The sequence below is a fragment of the Capra hircus genome, chromosome 29, assembly GCF_001704415.2.
Source record: "Capra hircus breed San Clemente chromosome 29, ASM170441v1, whole genome shotgun sequence".
Lineage (NCBI taxonomy): Eukaryota > Metazoa > Chordata > Mammalia > Artiodactyla > Bovidae > Capra > Capra hircus.
In genome coordinates this window covers 49,975,916-50,003,505 of record NC_030836.1, presented here as the reverse complement: position 1 = coordinate 50,003,505, position 27,590 = coordinate 49,975,916, and the positions used below count along the sequence as shown (strand labels likewise).

The 27,590-nt window shown below is 44.6% G+C and overlaps 1 protein-coding gene and 1 long non-coding RNA gene across 2 annotated transcripts in view; one reads left to right on the top strand and one right to left on the bottom strand.

Annotated features, from left to right (window-relative positions):
- The window catches only part of KCNQ1 (potassium voltage-gated channel subfamily Q member 1), a 378,447-nt gene that overhangs the window by 160,152 nt on the left and 190,705 nt on the right, over positions 1 to 27,590 (top strand). The window lies entirely within an intron of this gene.
- Positions 15,936 to 25,981, bottom strand: LOC108634221. Its single transcript, XR_001917466.1, has 2 exons — positions 20,555 to 25,981; positions 15,936 to 20,459 (listed from the first exon to the last, which is right to left on the bottom strand). It is a non-coding gene; the product is annotated as an uncharacterized LOC108634221 (long non-coding RNA).

Sequence of the window (27,590 nt, the reverse complement as noted above, 5' to 3'; positions counted from 1 at the left end):
GAGGAGCCCCCCCTTAGGGTTCTGTTTGACCATTTAGGCCCTCAAGCTCTGCTTTTCATGGAGCGAGGAGCATGTCACTGATACAGGTGCCCCCAATTCTAAATCAGAAAAACAATGGGAAAAGTTAGACGAGGAACGAGTCATGTCCGACCAAACTACAGCAAAAGAGAATGTAGGGAATAAAGACTCTAGAGCGAACAGTGGGCCATGGGAGCCTTTCGGGGATGATAAAGGGGCGGAAGAGAATAGAGATCCCTCTGATGTCCTGAGACCAGGAGCCCAGGGGAGAGACCTGTGCCTCTCCCTGCCTCCCCCATTTGAGGAAGTTTTGGGAGCACCTTGGGTGGGAAAGACAATGAGGTCACCCTGGGAAGGGAGAACCTATCCCGGGGACCCATGGAGATCCTCGCTGCCCTTTACCAGCCTGACTCAAGCCTTCCCTGTAAATGTTTACCCGGCGGGGAATAGGCCGGCAGGCTGGTACCCCTGGGAGGCCAACGATTTAAAAGAGCTCAAAAAGGCAGTGGCAGAGGATGGCCTGAACTCCCTGTGGGCAGAAACTACTCTCCAGGGCCTGGCTCATCAACCTTGTACGACCCAAGACTGGAAGATGCTATGTAAGGCAGTGCTCCCCAGTAACAGCTATATCAAATGGTGTGCCTTTCTCAAGGAAGAGTGTCATGCTCAGGCAAAAAGAAATCAAGCTGCCAACCCTGCTTTCCCCGGTGACTTTTGGGATGTTGTCAGGGACGGCAGATCAATGGAGTACGGGACCTCAACAGGCCACCATTCCTGCTCCTTATACAGATCAGGTACGGTCCATATGCTTGGCTGCCTGGAAAAAGCTTGCAGAGGGCCCCAGTGAGCCCCCTATATTGGGCATCATTCAAAAAAATAATGACGATCTCTCCACCTTCATAGATCGGGTGGAAAAGAGTATACAGAGAAAATTCCCTCTGGGGCCCCTGAGAGATCAATTTGTTAGGCTATTAGTCTGGGAAGGGATGAACTCAGACCATAAGTTGGCTTGCGCAGGACAGAAATTCTTCCAACAATGGCACATTCGTCATAACGCCAGAACCCCACACTTCAGGTTCATGCTAAATTCCCTCTTCAAATATTTTTTCTTTCCTCTTATCTCCTTCTGCGGACTTGCATTATTCATAGGTTGTCACTTTTAATGGCATCCAGTGCGCCTCAGAGGCATTGTTCACATTTCTCCATTCCTTCATGTTCTTTAGAATGAATCATCTTTATGGACCTATTTCCAAGGTCCTTGATTCCTTCTTTCTTCTGCCAGTCAAATCCGCTGTTTAACCTCCCCCACTCCCACCCAGTTTTTCATCTAAGTTGTGCTTTCAACTTCAGAATTCCTACTTGGTTGACTTTATAATCCATATCTCTTTATTGATATTCTCCACTGATGAGTCATTATCATCATTATTTCCCTTCATTCATTTACTGTTTTTGTGGAGGTGGGTTGTTTTTTTTTTCCAGTTCTTAGATTTATAAAAGCTGTCCTTAAGTCTTGGCCTACTAAGGACCGTTTCAGGGATCATTTCTATTCTTTATTTCTGTTTCAGGGTTACACTCCTTGCTGCTTTGCATGTCTCAAAGTTTTTGGTTAATTGATCATTTTATGATATAGGAATTCTGGGCTCCTATTCTTCCCCCTGACCAGAGGTAATTACAGTTGCTGTGCTGAGCTTAGTTGCTCAATCATGTCCGACTCTTTGCAACCCCGTGGGCTGTAGCCAGCCAGGCTCCTCTGTCCATGGGATTTCTCAGGCGTGAATACTGGACTGGGTTGCCATTTCCTTCTCCAGGGAATCTTCTCAACCCAGGGATCAAACTCACATCTCGTGCATCTCCTGCATTGCAGGCAAATTCTCTACGGCTGAGCCACAAGGGAAGACTGCAGTTGCCAGGGTTTCTGTGTGCTGACTTGCTTATGCCCTGCCTGCACCGATTCTACAGTGTGTCATGCACTATATGAGCACCGATGTCTCTGCTCAGTACTGCTGTTTCATTCTTACTGTTTCTCAGCCTGGCTGCTTCAGTGTCCCCCCGATATCAGCACACGCTAGTGGTGGGGCTGCTCAGTTTTGTTGAAACATCTTAAGCAATGAGGCATCTATCATTTGCTGAGGTGATCTGTGTATGAGTTGAGATATTCACTCAAGTTCAAGTAGTTCAACAGTCTTCCTGGGTTTTACTTTCTGCTTTCACAGAGTCCCACAGTCAGCCAAGGATACATAGATAACAAGGTTCTCTCTGGTGTCTCTTGAGAGGATGTACAGTCTTCCAGATCTCAGGGATTCATTAACATATTTTTGCTGGTCTATTGCTTGCCCCAACCAATACTGCAGGCTTTGGTAGCTGTGGTGTTGGCTTTCATCAAGTATTTTCCACAAAGATCACTATTGTTTGACAGTGTCGTTCAGGTCACTAAACCATGTCCGACTCTTCGCAACCTCATGAACTGCAGCATGCCAGGCTTCCCTGCCCTGTCCTTCACTATCTCCAGGAGCTTGCTCAAACTCATGTCCAGAGTCAGCAATGCCATCCAGCCATCTCATCATTTGTTGCCCCCTTCTCTTCCTGCACTCAGTCTTTCCCAGCATCAGGGCCTTTTCCAGTGAGTCAGCTCTTTGCATCATGTGCCCAAAGGATTGGAGCTTCAGCATCTGTCTTCCCAATGGATACTCAAGGTTGATTTCCTTTAGGATTGACTGATTTTATCTCCTTGCTGTCCAAGGTACTCTCAAGAGTCTTCTCCAGCACCACAATTTGAAAGCATAAATTCTTCAGTGCTCAGCCTTCTTTATGGTCCAACTCTCACATCCATGCACGACTACAGGGAAAATCAAAGCAAACCATAGCTTTGACTACATGGACCTTTGTCAGCAAAATGATGTTTCTGATTTTAAATGTGTTGTCTATGTTGGACATAGCTTTCCTTGAAGGAGCAAGCATCTTTTATTTTCATGGCTGCATTCGTTGTCCACAGTGATTTTGGAGCCCAAGACAAGGGTTTTTCCATGGAGTTCCAAATCAAGTTATTCCTCTTTGTTGGCACTGACACCAAACATTCTTAAGGCCTGCTGTTGTTCAGCCACTAAGTCATGTTCAACTCTGCAACCCCATGAGTGCCAGCACACCAGGCTTCCTTGTCCTTCACTATCTCCTGGAGTTTGCTCAGACTCATGTCTGTTGAGTCAGTGATGCCATCCAGCCATCTCATCCTCCCCATCATCCCCTTCTCCTCCTGCCCTCAATCTTTCCCAGAATCAGGGTCTTCCCAGCATATGGGTTCTTCACATCAGGTGGCCAAAGTATTGGAGCTCCAGCTTCAGCATCACTCCTTCTAATGAATATTCAGGGTTGATTTCCTTTAGGACTGATGGCTTTGATCTCCTTGAAACCCAAGGGACTCTCAAGGCTTCTCCAACACCACAAAGCATCAATTCTTCAGTACTCAGCCTTCTTTGTGGTCCGGCTCTCATATCCATATGTGACTATCGGAAAAACCATAGCTTTGACTATACAGACCCTTGTCAGCAAAGTGCTCTGTCTGCTTTTTAATACGTTGTCTACGTTGGTCATAACTTCCCTTCCAAGGAGCAAATGTCTTTTAATTTTGTAACTGTAGTCACCATCTGCAGTGATTTTGGAGCCTGAGAAAATAAAATGTCACTGCTTCCATTTCTCCCCCTTCTCTTTGGAATGAAGTGATGGGGCCAGATGCCATGATCTTTGTTTTTCTTTTTTGAAAAACCAGCTTTTTCACTTTCCTCTTCCACCCTCATGAAGAGGTTCTTTAGTTCCTCTTCAACTTTTGCCATTAGAGTGGTCTCGTCTGCATATCTGAGGTTGTTGCTATTTCTCCTGGCAGTCTTGATTCCAGGCTTGTGAGTCATACAGCCCAACAATTCACATGATGTACTCTGCATAGAAGTTAAATAAGCAAGGTGACAATATACAGGCTTGATGTACTCCTTTCCCAGTTTTGAAACAGTACATTGTTCCATATCTGGTTCTAACTATTGCTTCTTGACCTGCATATATATTTCTTAGGAGACAGGTAAGGTGATCTGGTATTCCTGTCTCTGTCAGAATTTTCAGGTTTGTTGTGATACACACAAAGTGTATTCAATGAAGCAGATTTTATTTTTTGGAACTTTGTTTTTTCTATGATCCAACAGATGTTGGCAATTTGATCTCTGGTACCTCTCTCTTTTCTAAATCCACCTTGTTCATCTGGAAGTTGTAGGTTCCAGAAGCCTACCTTCAAGGATTTTGAGCATAACCTTACTACCATGTGAAATGAGCACAACTGTGTGGTAGTTTGAACATTCTTTGGCATTGCCCTTCTTTGAGATTAGAATGAAAACTGCTCTTTTCCAGTCCCATGGCCATTGTTGAGTTCTTAAGGCTACTGTGCTATGGCACTTGGGTTGGGGGCGGGGTGGATAGGAGCAGCCCCAAATTAGTCATATGCCTTTGGTTAACTTCTCAAGTTCTTAAATGATTGTTTTTTTAACAATTCTGTCCAATTTTATCACTGCTTTCTAGGGAGCAGTTTTTTCAAGGTTCTCATTCCACAGTTCCAGAGGCATCCCATACCTTGCTGACTTAATTTTATTTTCACATGCACAGAATATTAATATACTTTTGAAGTCAAAACTATACAAAAAGGTGTTCTAAGGGAGACGTCCTTCCTTCCCTATCCCTCCCATCCTGATTTCCACCACTCCTTGTTTGTAACCAATTTTAGCGTCTTCTGATTACTAGTAGTGTGTGATTGTGTATTTCTCACTTCCTCTTCTTTATTACAAAACCACGTGGTATTCTGTACGTGCTCTTCTGCACTTTGCTTCTGTCACCTAGCAGTATCTCCCAGAAACCGTTCGATATCCATTCAGAGAGTTTTCCCTTCCTTTCTTACAGTTGCATGATGTTCCTTGGTGTATATGTTCTACCGTTTTTTCAAGCAACCTTTTATCCTTGTGTGTGTAGGTAGCTTCTGCTTGGCAGCTTGCTCATCATTGTTTGGTTAGTGCTCTGGTTAATCTCCAATATTTTGGAATTGCAAATAATGTTGCACTGAATAACCTTCTGCATATTATTAGAGGTGTAGCCTAAAGTAATTTTCTAGAAGTGGGATTTTTAGGCTGAGAAATAGACATTTAGTTCTGTTAAATATTGCCAAATTCTCCTCTATAAGGCCAGTGGTATTTTGAAGTCATACTAGCAATGTGAGACTATCCCCACACAGTCTCACCAAAGAAGTATGTTATCAAGATTTTGAATTGTTGATCTGAGAGAGAAAAAAAATGATCTCTCAATGTAGATATAGCTTGCATTTATCTTTTATGAGTGAAATTGCAACTAATGCACCATTTTTATATTCCGTTTCTTAAACTATTTTTGCTTCTCTTTCCGTAGTCCTCTTGTCCCTTTATTCCCTCCATTTAAAAAAGTGTGTATCATAGCCATTAGCGTTGTATTGCAGTTTTCTTTTCCTTTTGTCATTGCCTTTTAACATTTTCTATGCTCAAGGTTTAGTAAATCTGCAGTCAAATGTATCTTACTACAATGAGATTTTTAATCACATAGGAAACCTTTTTCCTATGCCTAGTTTTCAAGAGGAATTCACTCCTGTTTCCTCCTAGTATCTGTGTAGTTTTTTCAGTGAAGTGTCCATTCATTTGTGTTTTCACAAGAGTTTAGTTAGGATTGAATGATGAAATCCCGGAGGTAATCATATGTTTATTCTCAATCCTATTAATATGGGGAAATACAATTTTAAAATCAGCATTCATTAAATAATATTGGTCTTTTTATGTTCTGTTATCAGGTTTATATATCTTACATTTGCTTATAAAGTGTATTTGGAAAATTTCCTTCCTTTTTTGTTCTCTGAAACAATATATGGAAAATTAGGACCCTCTGTTCTCTAAAAGATTATGGTAGAATTCTCCTGTGCAATCTAATGGATGGCACACTTTCTCTTAGGATAGTTTCTGGATGAATTTCTCTTTTGCCAGAGTTTTTCCAGTCTCCTCAGGGTTGGATGAAGCTTATCCTCTAGGAACTTGCTTCGCAAGGACTCATGGGTACAGTATTTTATATGTATGTAAAACTTTCTCTATCACCTTGATGAATGAAGTTCAGCTTGACTGGATATAAACTCCATAGTTTGTAATTTCATAAGTTTCTTGAAAATTCTGCTCCACTCTGCCTCACTTTGTATAGTTTTTGATTAGTCTGTTGTCCGCATAATTCTCTTGCCTTTGTAAGAAGTTATTTCGCTTTTAGCTTGCAGGCCCTAGGGATTTCTTCTCCATTTTTCAAGTCTAACAGTTTTAGCAGGAAATGTCTCTCAGAGTTGATTGTTTCAGGTCAACTTCCTTGGTACCCATGTGGGTCCTTTCAATGTGTCAGCTTTTATTGATACAGATTTATATAGTTTTTTAACATATGGCTTTAAATATAATTTGTATTGTTTTTATTTTCTTCTTCAGAGACTTGAGTTATAGGCACATTGGACTCCCTTCGCCTGTCTCCACTTCAACTGTGGTCACTCTCTTTGTCTTTCATTTTAATTACCTTAAGCTGTTTTCTTGGCTTTCATCTGTTTCTTTCCTTCAATCACCTCTTGTCATTTCTTGCTTTTATTTTTGTCCATTTGTTTTTAAATAACGTTATTACTGATTCAAGGTATGTTTTAATATCCGAAATGTTGACAGTATTTAATTTGGTTGGGAATATTGTTGATAGTCTTCAGCTTTGTTGTTCAATTTTGAAGGAAACTTTTGTAAGCAGAAAACCTTTTACACTCATTTTCTGAATTGTTTTTCTCATAGTAGTAACACGCTTACCAGTGATAGTAGTCTGCTTACCTGGATTCCTGTGTACCTGGTGTCAGAGTTCCTAGTTCAAAAATTCCTTCTTTCAGGCTCACCCTCTTTTAGGCAGTTCCATTTCTAGATACTGCTGTCGTGGGGATGTGTGTGAGGCAACTGGCAGGTCCAGTTTTTAACTCCTGCAGGAATCTTTCACTTCCTCCTATTTCCTTCTTTTACCTTACGATCATGCCACTTCTGTATATATCTGAGCCTCCCCAAGACATGATTCTCTGAGACTGCTGCGTCTAACCAGTCACTTCAAAGCCCTTTGCTGATGCTGCTGTGAACTGCTTATTTCTGTCCTGCATTCTCCATTTGGACACCTAATGGTGGACTTTGTTTTTCTGGGGATAATTCTGTCCGTGCTTCCTGTAACTTCTATGGCCCCTATTTTTTTTAATGAGGTGAAACCTACATGACATAATTAATCATTTTAAAGTCAAATACTTCAGTGGCATTTAGTGCATAATCCAAGGTCATAAAGATTTATTTCTGTGTTTTCTTCTAAGAAATTTATGGTTTTAGCTCTTATATTTAGGTTGCTGGTCCTTTTTGAGATAATTTTTATATGGTATGGAATGTGTCCAGCTGCATTCTTTTTCCTGTGTCCAGCTGTCCAGTTCTCTCTCCCAGCACCATTCTTTTTCTATCAAATGGTCTTTATTGAACATATAGTTGACTATATATGAAGTTTTAATTCTGGGTTATTTTATTATTTTGATTAATATAACTCTATGTTTTCAAACTGGGGAGTGTGAGTCTTCCAAGTTTGTTCTTTTTCAAACTTGTTTTACCTGTTCTAGGCCCCTTGGAAATCCATAAACATTTTAGGACCAGTTTCTCCATTTCTGCAAAAAAGGCCATCTGAATTTTGATAAGGATTGCCTTCAGACTGTGAATCACTGTGTAATATTGCCATCTCAACAATACTGAATCTTCCAATACATGAATGAAGGCTGTTGCTCTATTTATTTAGGTCTTACATTTCTGCCAGTTCTGTAATGTTTAGCACAGAAGTCTTCTGCCTGTTTAAATTTATTTCTGGGTGCATTACTCTTCTTGATGCTACTGTAAGTGGAACTGTGTAAACATTTCCTTCTCAGGTTGTTCATTGCTGTTATACAGGAACAATGATTTTTGTGTGTTGATCACATGTCCTACAACTTTCCGGAATTTGTTTATTAGCTCTAATAGATTGGGGTGTTTTTGTTTTCTTGATTCTTTGGGATTTTCTAGATAGGATCATATCTGTAGAAAGAAAAGATTTTCCTTCTTCCTTTCCAGTTTGTATGCTTTTTTAAATTTATTTGCCTAACTGCTATGGCTAAAACTTCCAGGACATTGTTGAAAAGTGGTGGTAAAAATGGGCATCTTTGTCTTGTTTCTTGTTTTAGAGGAAATGTTTTTAGTTTTTTCACAATTACGATGTAAGTTAGACTTTTCATAAATGCTCTTTATCATGATAAGAAAGTTACCTTCTTTTCCTAATTTTCTCAGTTTCTAATCTTAAAAGTTTGTTGGATTTTGTCAACTGTTATTTTTTTTTCCTGTGTCAACTAAGATAATTCTGCTACTCTGATGTATTAAATTGATTTTTCCTGTTTAACCACACTTCCATTCCTAAGATATATCCCACTTGCTCATGGAGTATAATTCTTTTAATATGCTAGTCGATTTGGTTTACTAGTATTTTCTTCTGAGCATTTTTTCGTTTTCTTTTCCTTTTTTTTTTTTTTTTTTTGCATCTATAAGTGATTTTGCTATCTTTCTTTTCTTGTGGTTTTTTTCTCTGCTTTTTTTTCAAAGTAGTACTCCTCACAGAATGTGTTGCAGTGTTCCTTCCCTTCTGTTTTTCATTAGCGTTTGAGAAGTCCTGGATTTCTCTTCACTATGTTGTGATTACTGATTTATACTTTTTACTTGCTGTAAGTATGTTCAGAATTTTTTATCTCTTCTTGAATCAGTTTTGTAGCTTATATTTTGCTAAGAATTTCTTCATTTCATCTTGGTTATCTTTTTTTTTTTTTTTGGTCTAGTGTTCAGTTGTCCACAGTATTTTCTTGTTGTTTAGTTGTGACGTCATGTCCAACTCTGCAGTTCCATGGACTGTAGCATGGCAGGCTCCCAGAGATTGCTCAAACTCATGTCCACTGAACTGGTGATGCTATCTAACCATCTCATTCTCTGCCACCCCCTGCTCCTTTTGCCTTCAGTCCTACCCAGCATGAGGGTCTTTTCCAATAAGTCAGCCTTCATATCAGGTGGCCAAAATATTGCAGTTTCAGCTTCAGTATCAGGTCTTCCAATGAATATTCAGGGTTGACTGCCTTTAGAATTGACTGGTTTGCTCTCCTTGCAGTCCAAGGGACTTTGAAGAGTCTTCTCCAGCACAATTTGAAAGCATCAATTCTTCAGCACTCAGCTTTCTTTATGGTCCAATTCTCAGATCCATACATGACTACTGGAAAAACCATCCCTTTGACTAAGCTGGACCTTTGTTGGCCAAGTGATGTCTCTGCTTTTTAATATGCTGCCTAGGTAGGTCACAGCTTTTCTTCGAAGGAACAAATGTCTTTTCATTTCATGGCTAAAGTCACCATCCTCAGTGGTTTTGGAGCCCAACAAAATCTATCATTGCTTCAAATTTTCCCCATTTCCTATGAAGTGGTGGGACCAGGTGCCATAATTTTAGTTTCTTGAATCCTGAGTTTCAAGCCAGCTTTTTCACTCTCCTCTTTCACCCTCAAGAAGCCCTTTAGCTCCTCTTTACTTTCTTCTATTTGGTATCATCTACACATCTGAGGTTGTTGCTATTTCTCCCTGCACTCTTGAGTTCAGCTTGTGACTCATCCAGTCCAGCATTTTGCAAGATGCACTCTGCATATAAGTTTAATAAGTAGGGAGACAGTGTACAGCCTTATCATAATCCTTTGGCAATTTTGAACCAGTCCATTGTTCCATGTCTGGTTTTAATTGTTGCTTCTCAACTTGCATACAGGTTTCTCAGGAGGCAAGTAAGGTGGTCTGGTACTCCCATTTCTTCAAGAATTTTCCACAGCTTGTTGTGATCCACACAGAGGCTTTAGCATAGTCAAAAAATGCAGAAGTAGATGTTTTTCTTGAACTCCCTTGGTTTTTCCATGACCCAACAAATGTTGGCAACTTGATCTCTAGTTGCTCTTCCTTTTCTAAACCCAACTTGTATGCCTGGAAGTTCTTGGTTGATTTTGAGCATAATCTTCCTAGCATGTAAAATGAGTGCAATTGTATGGTAGTTTGAACATTCTTTGGCATTGCCCTTCTTTGAGGTTGGAATGAAGACTGATCAGTTCCAATCCTGTGGCCACTGCTGAGGTTTTCAAGTTTTCTGACATACTAAGTGCAGGACTTTAACAGCATCATCTTTTAGGATTTTAAATAACTAAGCTGGTATTCTGTCACCTCCACTAGCTTTGTTCATGGTAGTGATTCCTGAGGGCTACCTAGGTGTCTCGATGGTAATGAATTTGCCTGCAATGCAGGATCAGTTCACTTCAGTTGTTCAGTCGTGTCTGACTCTTTGTGACCCCATGGACTGCAGCACGCCAGGCCTCCCTGTCCATCACCAACTCCTGGAGTTTACTCAAACTCATGTCCATTGAGTCAGTGATGCCATCCAACCATCTCATCCTCTGTCATCCCCTTCTCCTCCCGCCTTCAATCTTTCCCAGCATCAGGGTCTTTTCAAATGAGTCAGTTCTTCGCATAAGGTGGCCAAAGTATTGGGGTTTCAGCTTCATCAGTCCTTCCAATGGATAGTCAGGACTGATCTCCCTTAGGATGGACTGGTTGGATCTCTTTGCTGTCCAAGGGACTCTCAAGAGTCTTCTCCAACAACACAGTTCAAAAGCATCAATTCTTTAATGCTCAGCTTTCTTTATGGTCCAACTCTCAGATCCATACATGACCACTGAGAAAACCATAGCTTTGACTAGATGGACCTTTGTTGGCAAAGTAATGTCTCTGCTTTTTAATATGCTGTCTAGGTTGGTCATAACTTTCCTTCCAAGGAGCAAGTGTCTTTTAACTTCATGGCTGCAATCACCATCTGCAGTGCTTTTGGAGCCCCCCAAAGTAAAGTCTGTCACTGTTTCTACTGTTTCCCCATCTATGTGCCATGAAGTGATGGGAACAGATGCCATGATCTTCGTTTTCTGAATGTTGAGCTTTAAGCCAACTTTTTCACTGTCCTCTCTCACTTTCATCAAGAGGCTCTTTAGTTTTTCTTTGCTTTCTGCCATAAGGGTGGTGTCATCTGCATATCTGAGGTTATTGATATTTCTCCTGGCAATCTTGATTCCAGCTTGTGCTTCATCCAGCCTGGCATTTCACATGATGTATTCTACATATAAATCAAATAAGCAGGGTGACAATATATAGCCTTGACATACTCCTTTCCTGATATGGAACCTGTTGGTTGTTCCATGTCCAGTTCTAACTTGCTTCTTGACCTGCATAGAGATTTCTCAGGAGACAGGTCAGGTGGTCTGATATTCCCATCTGTTTCAGTATTTTCCAGTTTGTTGTGATCCACAGAGTCAAAGGCTTTGGTGTATTCAATAAAGCAGATTTTTTTTTGGAACTCTCATGCTTTTCCTATGATCCAACAGGTGTTGGCAATTTGATCTCTGGTTCCTCTGCCTTTTCTAAATCCAGTTGGAACATCTGAAAGTTCATGGTTCACGTACTGCTGAAGCCTGGCTTGCAGAATTTTGAGCATTACTTTGCTAGTGTGTGAGATGAGTGCAATTGTGCAGTAGTTTGAGCATTCTTTGGCATTGCCTTTCTTTGGGATTGGAATGGAAACTGACTGTTTCCAGTCCTGTGGCCACTGCTGAGTTTTCCAGATTTACTGGCCTATCAAGTGTAGCACTTTCGCGGTATCATCTTTTAGGATTTGAAACAGCTCAACCAGAATTCCATCACCTCCACTAGCTTTGTTTGTAATGATGCTTCCTAAAGCCCACTTGACTTCGCATTCCAGGATGTCTGGCTCTAGGTGAGTGATCACACCACACCACTGTGATTATCTGGGTCATGAAGATCTTTTTTGTATAGTTCTATGTATTCTTGCCACCTCTTCTTATCTTCTGCTTCTGTTAGGTCCATACCATTCCTGTCCTTTATTGTGCCCATATTTGCATGAAAAGTTCCCTTGGTATCTCTCATTTTGTTGAAGACATCTCTAGTCTTTCCCATTGTATTGTTTTCCTCTATTTCTTTGCATTGACCACTAAGGAAGGCTTTCTTATCTATCCTTGCTATTCTTTGGAACTCTGCATTCAAGTGGGTATAACTTTCCTTTTCTTCTTTGCCTTTTGCTTGTCTTCTTTTCCTAGCTATTTGTAAGGCCTCCTCAGACAACCATTTTGGCTTTTTGCATTTCTTTTTCTTGGGGATGGTCTTGATCATTGCCTCCTGTACGATGTCATGAACCTCCATCCGTAGTTCTTCAGGCTTTCTATCAGATCTAATCCCTTGAATCTATTTGTCATTTCCACTGTATACTCATAAGGGATTTGACTTAGGTCATACCTGAATGGTCTAGTGGTTTTCCCTATTTTCTTCAATTTCAGTCTGAATTTGGCAATAAGAAGTTCATGATCTGAGCCACAGTCAGCTCCCAGTCTTGTTTTTGCTGACTGTACAGAGCTTCTCCGGCTACAAAGAATATAATCAATTTGATTTCAGTATTGACCATCTGGTGATGTCCATGTGTAGAGTCTTCTCTTGTGTTGTTGAAAGAGGGTGCTTGTTGTGACCAGTGCATTTTCTTGGCAAAGCTCTATTAGCCTTTGCCCTGCTTTATTCTGTGCTCCAAGGCCAAATTTGCCTGTTACTCCAGGTGTTTCTTGACTTCCTAAGTCCCTTATAATGAAAAAGACATCTATTTTTAGGTGTTAGTTCTAGAAGGTGTTGTAGGTATTCACAGAACCATTCAACTTCAGCTTCTTCAGCATTAATGGTTGGGGCACAGACTTGGATTACTGTGATATTAAATGGTTTGCCTTGGAAATGAACAGAGATCATTCTGTCGTTTTTGAGATTGCACCCAAGTACTGCGTTTCAGATGCTTTTGTTGAATGTGAGGGTTACTCCCTGTCTTCTAAGGGATTCTTGCCCAGAGTAGTAGATACAATGGTCATCTGAGTTAAATTCACCCTATCCAGTCCATTTAAGTTCGCTGATTCCTAAAATATTGATGTTCACTCTTGCCATCTCCTGTTTGACCATGTCCAATTTGCCTTGATTCCTGGACCTAACATTCCAGGTTCCTATGCAATATTGCTGTTTAAAGCATCGGACTTTACTTCCATCACCAGTCACATCCACAGCTGGGTGGTGGTGTTGCTTTGGCTCCATCTCTTCATTCTTTCTGGAGTTATTTCTCCACTGATCTCCAGAAGCATACTGGGCACCTACTGACCTGGGGAGTTCATCTTCTAATGTCCTATCTTTTTGCCTTTTCATACTGTTCCCAGGGTTCTCAAGGCAAGAATACCGAAGTGTCTTGCCATTAAGTGGATGGAGCATAGTCTTGAATTACTGTGATGCTGAATGTTTTACCTTGGAAATGAACTAAGCTCATTCTGCCATTTTTGAGATTGCACCCAAGTACTGCATCTCAGACTCTATTGTTGACTGAGGATTATTCTGTTCCTTCTAAGGGATTCTTCTTGCCTACAGTAGAAGATACAATGGTCATCTGAATTAAATTCTCCCTTTCCCATCCATTTTAGTTCAGTGACTCCTAAGGTGTTCATGTTCCTTCCTTCTATCTCACATCCTTGATTCATGGACCTAACATTCCAGGTTTCCATGCAATATTGCTCTTCACACCATTAGACTTTGACTTTTACCACCAGACATATCCACAACTGGGCGTCATTTCAGCCTCTTCATTCCTTGTAAAGCTACTTGTCCCTTCTTCTCCAGGTCATGCCTTTCCATATAGCCTACGGGGTTCTCCAGGCAGGAATAAGGAAGCGGGTTGCCATTTCTTTCTCCTTTTGTCTGAACTCTTCACTATGACCTATCCCTCTTGGGTGGCACTACACGTCCGGACTCCATAGCCTCATCGCATTACATGAGCCCCTTCACCACGACAAGGTTGTGGTCCATGAATGAGAGTACTGGTGTAATTCTTGCTATTTCTGTATGATCACTTGTAATGTCCCCACATTCAATATGTTTTTCTTTGCATCTTCTCTAGTCTTTTCTTAGTCATTACAGCTAAGGGTTTGTCAACTTTGTTGGATCTTTTTGAAAGTAACCAACTTTTTGTTCAGTTGATTCTATTTTTCTATTCACTTCTCCACTATCATATCATATTATTTCCTTTTTCTGCTAACTTTGGTTTTAGTTTACTTTTCTTTTTATAGTTCCTTGGGCTGTAAAGTTGTTGAAATTCTTTATGCAGGAATTCATAACTATATTTTTCTCTATGCACACTGCTTTCCCTGCATCCCATAGGCTTTGGGTATGTTGTATTTTATTTTTATCTTAAATTTTTAAAAATTTCCTTTGTAATGTCTCCTTTGACCATTAGTTTTAAATGAGTGTGTTAATTTCCACATATTTGTTAATTTTCTAGTTTACCTTCCATTATTGATTTTTAGGTAATCTCAGTTTGGTTCCTTCATATGATTTTAATTTTTAAAATTTTATTGAGACTGCTTTGTGGTCTAACATGTAATCTACCCTGGAGAATATTCCATGCATACTTGAGATGAATGTATTCTGCTGTTGTTGGGTGGAGTGTTCTACATGTTTGTCAGGTTTAACTCCTTTTCATAATTTCTGTATTTTTATTCACACATCATTCTCATGGTTTTCCTTTAGTTCCTTGTCTGTTCTTTCCTTCAGTTCCTTGAACATCTTTAAGAAAGTTGATTTAAACTCTTTGTTTAGTAAGTTTAATGTCTGCACTTCCTTAGGGTTGGTTTCCATTAATTTCTTCTATCAGTGAGCCATACTTTCTTGTTTCTTCATAATTTTGTTAAAAACTGGCTATTTTGAAGCGTGTATATAGTAATTCTAAACAACAGATTATTTTCCCTTCTCAGGAGTTATTTTTCATTGTTGTGAACATAACTGTTTAGTGACTTCTTGGCTGTTTTTTTCAGCATCTGTATTCTTTGCCATGTGTGGTCTCTAAGGTCACTGTTCTGGGTGTTTTGACAGAGATTTCCTTGAGTGCCGGAGTCAGAAGAGGAAGGAGGGGAAAAGTAAAAACAAAACAATTCTCCCAACCTTTGCAGTTTAGCTCTGTGCTGGGACAAGCTGTCAAGACTTGGTCAGGCTGTTTACAACTCTGCCTCAGCCTTCATTTCCTGCTTGAGGTGGGCACAGAGACCAGCCAGAAATGGAAGCTTGGTGTGTTCTCAGGACTTTTTTGAGCATGCTTTCTGCCCTGGGTAGGCTCTTGGCTTTCTCAACTCTTCAGGATTACATCAGCATCTAAATGGCTTGATCTCCGAAAGCAACGTCCCCCAGCTTTTCCTCCCAGGCTCCCAGTGCCCTAGTCACTGAACTAGCAGCTTGCGTATGCCTTACCTGTAGTCCTGTCCCCAGCTGGCTGTGATTTGCTTGACTCCCTCACAGTGTTGTCTAAGAATTTGAAACATTTTTCATTTGAGTTCTCTTGTGGAGGAAATAAAGGCAACCACTGTCTGGAAGCCTCCAGACAATACAGAACAGATACAATTGCTGGAGCATAAGATCAACTCTGCTCCCTCTAGAACCAAGGGCTCAGGTCCCACACTTGGAATGTGGATGGCCATCTTCAAGACTGCCAATGAGTGGGGGACCAGGGGTGCTGCCAAGACAAGTGAAAATGCCACAGGGCATTCATTTCTTAATTGCCTGTTTCTGGGTTGGCTCTTCACCTGGGTGCTATAAACATTTGACTGCTTTCTAGAGTTCTGACAAAGTGGATTCTGACAGGTTTCTGGGAAGGAAAGTCTCCTCAGAGGTACTTGTCTATTTTTGCTGAGGTCACTCACTTCCCTAATATGTTGGGACTGGGCATTGTGAGCCTCAGCTCCTGACTCTTCCGCTAGAGTCTCGCAATGGTGGGCAGGTGGCTGCCGTGCTGTTGGACTTTGGTTCGTTTCTCAATTCACAGGTAACGTGAAGGCCACACTGTTCTGCTCCTTACTGTGGCTAAAGGCATGAGTTGAGTGTGGTTTTATTTGCACTCCTTTCTGGTCTCACGCTTCGGGGGAGGAGAAGTAGGGAGATGTGAAACCAGACACAAGAGGAGCGGCATTCTGTTTTTCACTAAACTGACTGGAAACCTTTAAAAAGGACACCTCCTCCCCATGCCCATGTCCATCAGCAGGCCTGGGCAACTTCCCGAACTTTGAGCGCTCTTTGCCTTCACACCTCCCTGCTCAAAGCTGCCTCCATTTCTCTCAGTTGTTGCCTTCCACTCTTCACCAGTCTGTGGCCACTTCTCTGCCTCTCCTCCATACGGCACATCGCAGTCCAGGGGAGAAGCAGACCTTGCCACTCTCCTGCTGAAAGTGCAGCTTCCTGTCCGTCTCAGGTCGGTTTCCGTGCGTCCCGAGTGTACCCTGGGAATGCCTGCTGAGGGAGAGCTCCATGTCGGGCAGCTGGGAAGCCACAGAGAACACTCCTCAGAGTTGCTCCACCAGCTGCTCAAGAAGCTTAGGGTGTTTATCTCTCACTGCTGAAAGCTACCCCTCGGGGGTTCATTGTGCGTCACTCCTGGCCTGCCCTGTGTGTGGCTCAGCGGGCCCCCGAGGTCAGAGATAGCGCTCAGAAAAGCATCTGGCAGGCCCGCGTTAGGGGCCTTTGGTGCTGATGGAACGTGAGTGCTGAGGGTACACAGTGAGGCCCCCGTGCTGCCTCTGTGTCCTTGAGAACAAGGATCATGTGCTCTTTACCTCCGTGTCCCTGATGCCTGCCATACGCCAGGGTCTCCGAGATTTGCTAAGCTGACCGACCCAGCTGGGGTCCTGTCTCCCACAGCCGGTTGATACTAGCCTTGTGGCCCTCTGCCCTCTGCTGTGGGCTGTTTCCTCTGCAAGCGCCGTCCTTGTACTTCCACGTTTTTTTTTTTTTTTTTTTTTTCTGATTATTGGAAATTTCCTCATATTTGACCAGTTTGACTCCTGGGCCCATGAAGAGGCTAGCAGCACTGGAATGGGGCCTGGGGGGGCCACACCAGATCGAGGCCACCATGTCTTTTCATGAAGTGGTGTTTGTGCAAACTAGGTGGGGGCTGTGTCAGAGCTGAGAGTTTTCTGCAGGGCTCCGTGCCGTCTCCCTGCCTCCAGTACTCCTGCAACCAGCAGGGACCCGGGGGGGGGGGGGTGGGGGGTGAGGGGGGAGCCAGGCTGCATCGATTATCTTTGACATCAGTTGTTAATATAATTTTGACGTTAAGCCTCCCCCTTACCAGCTCTGGGGTAGCTCTGTGTCCAGGCTCTGGCGTGGGGAGCTGTGGGGAGCCTCTCAGCCCTGGATCTGGCCTGGCTGGGAGGCGGCCTGGGAAGGGACCTGTGTTTCTCAAGCCCGCACCCTCGGGGCCTGGGGGTGGGGCCCAAGCAGATGTCTGGATTTGGTAGCCAGGGCCTGGAGCCGGATGCTGAGAACGAGGCCTGCAACTCATTTCCCCATTAAACATTCTGAGAACATCTGCACCGGTTTCCAAGGCTTCTCCCTCACTAATTGCTTTGATTATTGTGTGAAGTTAAGAACTGGCACGTTTCCGCGATGTTGTGATGAAGGTGAAAAGATCGCTCTTAATTAGATTAAAAACATTTTTTTCTTCCTCTGTAATTTTGCCTTGAAAATCAAGGCCATTTTTTTGTTTTCTTCATCCAAAGACCTCCAGAAACTTTCCTCCCCACCTCTCCAGAGGTTTCTTGGGAATGTCCTGTGAGCTCAACTCTTGGAGAAGACAGTGCTTAACCCAGATTCCATTGTATATTAACGTTTCCCGGGGCTGCTCTTGCTGCCGGGAACCATCCCCGGGAACTGTGTCTTAGGAGACGTGGATGGCGACTTCCTGGAGCACAGAGACCCCGGAGGGTTGCCCGAGTCGTGTGGGTGGCTTTGTTGCTCCCCTTCCATTTCCTGTGCTCTCTGGGGGCTGACCCTGTCCTGGCTCTGTTGCCGCGTGTGCTCCTGAGCACCCCCGCTTTTTGGACCCCACCCTTAGTCCTGCAGAGCCATTTTCCTTCTCTCAGATTTGTGTGTGCTGAGGCCTGTGCACCAGTGTGGAGGTGGGCGCTAGGGACCAGGGTTCTCCGTGCCCTCACCTCTGGGACTAGAGAAGGCCAGTGTCCTCCCCAGCATTGGTCACATGTGGCTCTCCACATCACGGTCATGCTCATGTTCAATCTAGGCTGCATGCCTTTGAGCGATGTGAGGTCCAGCACGTCCCACAGTTCCCTTTAAACAACCGTGCAGCAGCGCCACCAGCCTCTGGCTTTAGGGAGCCACCTTCTGACAACCCCCTGGGCATCACGGAGGGAGCTCCTTCCCACCTGCTTTTGTTCCTCTGCCCTGTAACCCCCAAACCACACTGAGGGGAGTGTGAATAACCCAGCTCCTGCGTGACCCTCACTGCTCAGACCCACCCCCTTGGGCTCAAGCCTCACCCCCAAGTTTGTCGCACACATTCCGAAAGATTCTCTTGGTAACAAACAATGGAACCCCAAGTCCATCTAGCTGAAACACAGAGAGGACATGGTTTGGCTCGCACAACTGGACCCAGCTGTTTCAGGCACAGCTGGACCGGGGGCTGGGATGATCTCGTCTGCTCGCGCTCTCTCTCCCCCTTTTCTGTGCTCTCCCCTCGGCCTCCCTGTTCCTTCTGCCCCCCCTCCCCTCCCCATTGCCCCTGGGATGGCCGTGTCCTCAGGCAGCCACTTTCTGAAGGGGGCAAGATGGCTACTAGCTCAGTAAGCCCAGCCCAAAGAGGTCACCACTTTCCCCATCACATTTGCCAGAGTCTGGGGCCAGGCTCTCAACAGCCCCCAATGGGGTATGAGCCATCTTTGGACCTGCCTCTGTGCCTCCTAAGGCCAAGGCCTGGGCCACAGGCCCTCTCTGGGGATGATCAGTAGGTACCTGTATCCTGTGGCCTCAGGAACAGGGAAGGAGCAGCCCACCCTCCCCCAAGGAAGATTTGAGAAGCTGTTCCCAGAAACCAGGCCTAGCTGTTGGACAGGCACAAACAACAGGTGTCCACTCAAGCAAGGTATTTTCCTAAGCGGAACTGGGTGCCAGCTGTGAATATACATTTTCACTCCACTCTCTGCCCTGTTCCTGGCAGCTGTTGTGGGAATGGCTTTTACTTTCTGTCCGTGTCCCTTACTTCTCTCCTCTGAGTGGAGACACAGGTGGCGACGTGGCAATGCTGGCTTGTGGTCTGTGAGCCGGGCATGAGCAGCTGGCACAGACCTGGGGCCTCAGCTCAGCAATGTCACGCAGGGTCTGCCTGCAGCTGTCCGGATGCCCTGGGGAGGGGGGTTCTTGTTCACAGTGGCAGGATCTGCAGGGCTTTGGCAAACCTGCCAAGAGGGGGTGGACTTTTGGGGCGGGGGGGGCGCGGGCGGAGGTTGAGGCAGGCAGGTGGGAAGGGGCTTTGGCTTGGGAAGGACAGGGGCGGCTTGTCTGTCCTCGTGGAGAGAACTGGCTCAGGGAACACGCCTGTGCCAGGCCCTGGAGGGGTATGGGGGGAGGTGGAAGGCAAGGTGCCGGGCCAAGGAGCTGGCAGAACTGTGGTCCCAGCACACACAAGCCCCATACCCATCCAGAAGAGGGGGCAGCCCTAAGAGCCTTGGAAGGCCCTGTGAAAGGCTCAGTAGGATTTTAATCAGTCACCAGGGGGAGAATCAGGTGAAGGCCCAGACACCAGAGGGACTCTCCTGAGGACAGGGGGCAGTGGGGAGGGCCTGGGGCCTTATGGCAGGTCTGACTTGGTGCTGAAGTCCTGGCCTGGTCTGTGTGGTCCAGGGCATCATTTTTAGCCTTTTAAACTGGTTTGGTCATCGAGAGATGCGAATCAAAGCTGCAATCCTGCAGCGCTGCTGTGACAAATGAGGCCACAACTGGAGAAGAAAGAGACGGGAATTCCCTTCCTGCATCGTGTAGAAGCCAAGTGTGCTCCAGTGTTGGGGATCAGCTGGACTTCCTGTGAGAGTGAGGGACTGGACCAGGCAGAGGCTGGATGGAAAGCCAAAGGAAGTGAGACCAGGTGCTCCCGGGAACAGAAGGTTGGGGAGATACCTGTGGTAGGTGGAGAGCTCTGTTTGGGCACCTGGGCAGTTCCAGGTCAGGTGGAAGGATGAAGGGTGCTCTCACATATTCTGATGTAACTCCAGGATGGATGTGCAGGGCTGTGGGCTGGGGCAAAGTACAGACAGGCGTGACTTCCATAAAAGACTGTTTCCTGGCTTGAGAAAGTATCATCCAGGATAGAAAACGTGAATACCGTAAGGGAAGAAATGAAAATCATCCAGTCTCTTCTCCCTAAAGACAAAGAGTATTTTGATCAATTTCCTTCCAGTCTTTTTTCGGTGCCCATATTTTTTTAAAGAAAATTCAAGTCCCCCTACGAAGCAGACCCACTGGCTAGAAGGAAAGATGCTGTGTTGTTTGGTTCCTGTTCTCTGGAGAGAGGGTGAGACTTGGCAGCCGGTGTCGCCAGCTGTGGTAGTCGCCACGCCAGAGGCTGCGTTCGCCATCCCAGACCTCCCATTTTCCTAGAAAACAAAATTGTTTTGTTCTGCCTTGAAAACTTAGGCCCAGATTCTGGCCTTGACAAGGCGAGGGCAGCCAAGGATTGGAGCACCGAGCACTGGAACTGTCCCATGAAAGTGTGACTCCAGTGTCGCCGGGACGCAGGGCTCTTAGGGGCCTCAGTGTCCACACGGGTTGCTGAGTCCACCACGGGCTCAGCCTGCTCTGCAGTTGCAAGGCCAGGGCTGTTGGTTTTCTCACATCTTTGCAAAACACCAGCCACAGTCTCCTTGAAGTTGGGGATGAGAAGCCAGGTTTCCTGGGACACAGCACTTACCCCAAACCTTGGCCCGAAGGGGCAGTATGCCACTGTGTCTGCCAAGGATACAAATCCACCCCCCAACCCCGCCACACTCCCTGTACCTTCTTGCAGGAGCCTGACCAGGCTGGGACTACAGGTGGGAAATGGGGGAGGGGTTTGTGGCCCGGACTGCTGCCTGCCTGTGATAGGGGAGGCAGACCCCACATCTGACATAGGAGTGGGCAAAAAAGTGCCATTCCTGTCTATTGGGGAAAACCAAAATGTGGAGCCCCTTTTTTGCCCCTTGCTGTGGGGGCCCCATATACTGCTCTCAGGATAAAACCAAGCATAGCACATTCTCCTCTGGCGGGTGCACACCCTGACTGCTCTGATGAGCCAAGTGACATGCAGTTAAATCTCCTGAAACACCAGGAATGGACCTCTGTCAGGGGTCAGGGGGCTCACCCTTGGCCCTGGGGCTTTGGAGATGGCACTTGTCATCTTGGGTGTTTGGAAAGTAGCTTCACTTTCCAGCCACCGCTCTGCTGTTCTTCCTTCTGTATACAAGTGATGCAGACATAAAAATATGTATTTGTGCTCATTTTTCCTTTCCCCCCCGTTTTTTTTGAGAGAACATTTGAATCCTGGATGAAGTTCTAGCTCTGTCATTTGATAACTGAATAATGTAACCCAGGGTACTTGAATCTCAGCCCCAAATCTCTAGAATGGGGGCCATAAGTGTTCCTGCCAGGTCCCAGACCTGGGAGCCTTTGAATGCGCATGCATTCTTTGAGACTTACCCGTCCCTTTCCTGCGCTCTCCGGGAATGTCACAGGCAAAGAGCCCTTCACTCGGAGCCCTTCTCCAGGGTGTGACTAAGTGATGTCTGTGCGGCTTCCTGCTGGAAGTCTGCCCTCGCCCCCATGGGCTGTGAGCTCCCTGAGTTTATTTACATCTCTCTGATTGCAAGTCAGGCACAACACCTTTCCACATGCTCATCAGCCATTTGGATTCCTCTTTTGTGATGTGCTTGTCTCTTGCCCTATTTTTCATTAAGTTGCTAACATTTTTCTTACCGATGTGTAGGAATTATCTGTATTTTGTGGATACTCTCCTATGGTTGGCTTTTTACTCTTAAATACGTTGTCTGATGATTGGTGGTGTTTCGTTGCCAAGTTGCGTGGGACTCTGCGATCCAATGGACTGTAGCCCACCAGGTCCCTCAGTCCACAGCATTTTTCAAGCAAGAATACTGCAAGTGGGTTGCCATTTCCTCTTCCAGGGGATCTTCCTGACCCAGGGATCAAACCCACGTTTTCTCTAGCTCTTGCATTGCAAGTGGATTCTTTACCTGCTGAGCCATAAGGTCTCAATTTTAATGTAGTTGAATGAATCAATCTTTTCCTTTATGGTTATTGCTGAAGTCTTAGAAAATTTTTCCAAACCCTGAGGTCATGAAGATCTCTTTCTAGATTCAGCCGGAAAGCCTTTTATAGTTTTCTCTCCATTCGTTTGTAACTGCCAGGAATGCCATTGATGAACTGTTGATGTATGGTGTGAGGTAAGGGTCCAGTTCAACATTTCCCTTGTGTGAACAGCCAGCTATCCCTGAAGATCCTCGACCCACCATCTGCAGGCCACCTCTGATACACGAGAAGCATCCGTATGTGTGGGGGCTGTTTCTAGACAGTCAGTCCCGTCCCCTTAGGCCGTCTGTCTCTCTCTGCATCGGCGCCACAGCACCTCAGTGACTGCCGCTTGGTAACCGGCGCTGATGTCTAGCACAGCAAGGCCTCTAACCTCGTTGTCGTTCAAGAATCTTGTTGATTCCTGGCCTTTTGCGCCTGCAGTCACTTGAGGACCAGCTTGCCAGGGTTCCAACACAGAAACCGTGGGATTTTTAGTATGATCTGGGGAGAATCTTCTTAGTATTGCGTTTTCTAATCAATGGAACAAAGCATAGTTCTCCTTTATTTCTGTCTTCTTGAATGTCTCTCGTTAAGGCTTTGTAATTTCTCCATAGAATTCTTGTATATCCTTAATTAGATATTAAAGATTTTTTAATTTACAGAGAAGTAAAATAGTACAGAGTCCCAATATACCGCTCACCAGCTTCCCCTAAGTTAACTTTGCATCAACACTGAGTTAAGCGACAGTTTCATTCATTTATCTGGGTTTTACCAGTTTAACTGCTAATAGCCTTCTTCTGTTCTAAGATCAACCATTACATTTAGTCAGTTCTCCTTAATTTTCTCTGACCCATGACAGCCAATTTTAGTCCCTCCTTGCTTTTAATGTATCTCCTTACCATTTTTTAGGAATACGAGTCGGGTATCACGACCCCCGGTTTGGGTTTTACTGCTTTCTCAGGATTAGACTAGGGTTTGGGGGAGGAATGCCATGACGTGAGGTACTTTTCTCATCATACCATGTCACAGTTCATGACATCAACGTGGTTTTATCACCGGTACTGCTAACCTTGACCTACTTGGTTAAGGTGGTGTCACCCAGCCTCATTTAGCATTTTTCCCTTTCCGCAGTCACGAGAGGGGAGTCACCATCCGTTCCAGCCCACGCCCAGGGAGTGGGGAGTCACCCTCTATCCTGCCAGAATGAACGGCAAAGCACTGGTGAACATATGTGAAAACCACCACAGAAATGAACAGAGAGCAGAGGGGAGAGCTTTTGAAGTTTTTCCTGAAAGTTTCACCTACTGATTTTAGCATTCATCCGTGGGTCTTGCCTATAGCAAGTAACATTGAGGTGGTGTTTTAGTGGTGGTTTTTTTTCCCCTCAGTCTTTCTACATTAATTATTTGAAATTCTTCTGTAAGGAAGATGTGTACTTCTCTTTCGTATCAGTATGGACTCAGGAATATGTATATTTGAGCTGTAATCTAATCGTAGCATTAATATAATTTTGTTGCTCAAATTATTGTAGCTTTGGACACTGGATTGAGAGCTCTTTTAGGTAAGTTCCCGTGTCCATTTGACAGGCCCTCATCCTTCTCATTTATTCACTTTTGAGCATTTCTTTCGTTTCTAGCACTAGACAGTACTTTAGACTCATCTTACATGTTCTCTGCCCTAGCCCTAGAATCACCATTCTGCCGTGGTCCTGGTTCCTTTTACTGGAGAATATACAGGGTTTAGAAGCCAGGATCTGGGCACTGGAAATGCTCACTGCTCTAGCGTCGTCACTGCTTCTGGAGTCTCTCAATGGACAGAGCTAGGAAATATGTACATATGAAAATAACCCACGTGTGCACACACGTCTGTATTTATTGGTGTCTGTATCAAGTATGAGTTCATTCTGGTATTTTCTCATTACCGGTTCACTCACCATCCCCCAACTCTGTTACTTTCCCTGCTCCCACCATCTATAAATTTACTTATTCAAGGGTACCCGTAGTGCCCCTTGAGAAACTTACCACCTAGAATACTGTGTTTATGAGTTCAGTTTAACCATGTCCAGTGAAAGATTGTTGCCCCAGGATTCGTAGGCCAGCTCCTCCTCCTGCTCTCCTCACAGCACCGTGTTGTATTTGCAACACAGAGCTTGCTTGGCACAGTCTGCTTTCCATCCTAAAACAGGCTTATTTTGGTAGGGCTGGGGGTGGCGAGTGGGGGTGGTGTGGACAGTGAAATGTACCCTCGGAGATGCACAGGTTCTGTGGGTTTTGACAGATGCCTGGGGTTGTGTGCCCAGCACCACGTCAGCATGCGGAGAAGTTCCGCAGCCTGCTCGTTCCGGGGTGCAGCTCTTCGGAGGTTCAGTACGTCCCTCCCCTAAGTACTAGCAGCCCCTGATCTGTTTTCTGTCCCTGTGGTCTTGCCTTTTCCGGAGTGTCATATAAACGATATCAGATAAGACATGGCCTTTTGCAGCTGGCTTCTTTCACTGCTGAGCCCAATGCATGGGTGGCGCGTTCATGTTGTCACGTGCGTCGTGAGCCCGTCCCTTCTGGTTGCTGGATGGTATTCCGTCGCACGGATGCGCCACAAACCGTTCACCATCTCACCTACCGGAGCACGTCCTAGTTGTCGCCAGGTTTTGGCAATTGTCAGTGAAACTGTTAAGACACGTTTATGTACAAGCTTTTGTGAATGTAAATTTTCAGTTCATTTGAATAACTGGGACAAGGACCAGTGGGTCACGAGATAAAACATATGTTTAACATTAAAGGAAACCGCTAAACCCTTTTCCAACGTGGCTGCGCCATTCTGCATTCCCACCAGCAACATGAGTAGTTCTAGTTGCTCTGTGTCTTCATGAGTATACCATGTTGTCAGACTTGAATTTCTTCATGTAAAGTGAAAAGTGAGGCTCTAACTTTATTCTTTTCCAAATATCCAAAATTGCTACCATTTAAAAATTTTAGTCATTTCAATAAGGGTATAATGGTAGCTTGTTGTGGATTTAGGTCACATTCCCCTAACAATTACTAATATTGATTGAATTGGGCATCTCCCCATGAGCTTATTAGTAATCCACTTTTCAAATTGGGTTGAAGAGTTCTTTATACATTCTGGAAAAATGTCCTTGACCAGAGACGTGACATGTAAACATTTTTTTCAAGTCTACGACTTGTCTTTATATTCTCTTACCAGTGTCTCTTACAGAGCAAAGGCTTTTACTTTTGATAAAGTCCAGTTTTTCTTTTTTCCCCTGCTCACAGACTGAGTTTTTGGTTCCATACTTCAACACTCGTTGCCAAATCCAAGGTGCAGAGGTTTTCTCCTATGTTTCCTTGAAGAAACTGTAGCTTTTGTTTTGCTTTAGTTTTTTCAGTAAGATTGAATACAGTACTTTTCACATTTTCATTTTCTGACTGTTGATGACCTACAATGTGAGGCGTAAGTGCTAAATGTATTGAAATGTACACACTTACATTTAGGAGATAGTTATACTACTTTGACAAAGAGAGGGAAATCTTTCTTTTTCAAAAGCAAAAGATAGGTGGTGGTTGTTGCTCAGTTGCTAAGTCGTGTCCAGCTCTTGATGACCCCAGGGACTGGAGCACGCCAGGCTTCCTTGTCCTTCACTCTCTCTCGGAGCTTGCTCAAACTCAGGTCCATTGAGTCGCTGATGCCATCCAGCCACCTCATCCTCTATCGTCCCTTTTTTTTCCTGCCCTCAATTTTTCCCAGCATCGGGATCTTTTCCAATGAGTCGGCTCTTTGCATCAGGTGGCCAAAGTATTGGAGCTTCAGCTTCAGCATTGGTCCTACCAATGAATATTCAGGGTTGATTTCCTTTAGGATTGACTGGTTTAATCTCCTTGCTCTCCAGGGGACTCTCGAGTCTTCTCCAGCACCACAGTTCGAAAGCACCAGTTCTTCAGCTCTTGTTATTTATGGTCCAAGTCTCACATCTGTATATGACTCCTGGAAAAACCAAAGCTTTGCCTATACAGATCTTTGTCAACAAAGTGATGTCTCTGCTTTTTAATGTGTTATAGGTATAGCTCCAAAATCATAAAAAAAATTTCCTATGACAAAGCCATAATTAAGGTTAAAACACTGAAGATAGACTGGGGAAGGTATTTGTACCCCAAATGACAAAGGGTTAATTATCTCTATCTAACATATTAAAATTTTCCTACAAACTGACGAACAAAAATGAGTGAAGGGTACGAACAGATAATTCCACAAGAGGAAAACCGAATAGCCTCAGAGCCACAAAAGGCAGTCATCGTAGAAGGGGAAACAGCACCCCAGTCTTCGTCTGTATTTGGTGGGCTCTGAAAAGACTGCCAGAGGCTGGCGCCAGCATGCATGTGGGGAGACTGCCATGTTTGCGCACTAATGGTAGAGCCTGATACAACCTCTGGGGAAAACAATTCGGCAACATCTATTAAACTGACCAAGGAAACGCCCTCTCACCTGCCTTGATGTGCCAGGTTTCCATAAAGATGGATGGTGCATCATTGTCTTAAAGTAGAGGCTTAAAGCTCATGGAACCAGATGTGCATCAAACATGGACTGGCTGAGTGAACTGGCAGATCTAAGCTACACACTGTTGTGCAGCTACTAAAGACTTACGTCCATGCCTACATAGCTGTAGAAGAACGAGATGGGCACGCTGCAGAGTGACAGGAGCAAAGAGGCAGGAACATCATGTGTGTAAATGCAAGTCCCACCAGGCGCCAGCTGCTCTGACGAGCAGAGAGGGATGAGCTCAGTATCTAGTTGGTGGTTAACACTAAGAAGCTCACGGGGGAGGAAGGGCTTTGACTTGCCTCGCTTCACTTTTACAAGTACTTATTTTACAATACAAACTTCCAAAAAAAAAAAAGTTCCAGATTGCAAATCTGGGGACTGACAGGTACTCTTAGTCAGCCCTGAGGGCCAGCGCCAGCCCACTGCAGGTGGGCCCGGGAATCTGAATGCCAACACGGGCTGTTGACTGGTTCCTGTGCCTCCCTCAGGGTGCAGGCAGTGGGCGCGAGGGGCCAGGAGCTCTGTGGCTTCCCCACACCCGGCCTCTGACTCTTCGTGAGCCAGAGTCCTACTGCCCTGGGTCTGTCCACATGACCGTGGACAGTGATGGGAATCAGCATCTTACCAAATCTGCGCTTGTTGGCTATTCTCGATCCTAACGTCTGGTGTGAACCTGAG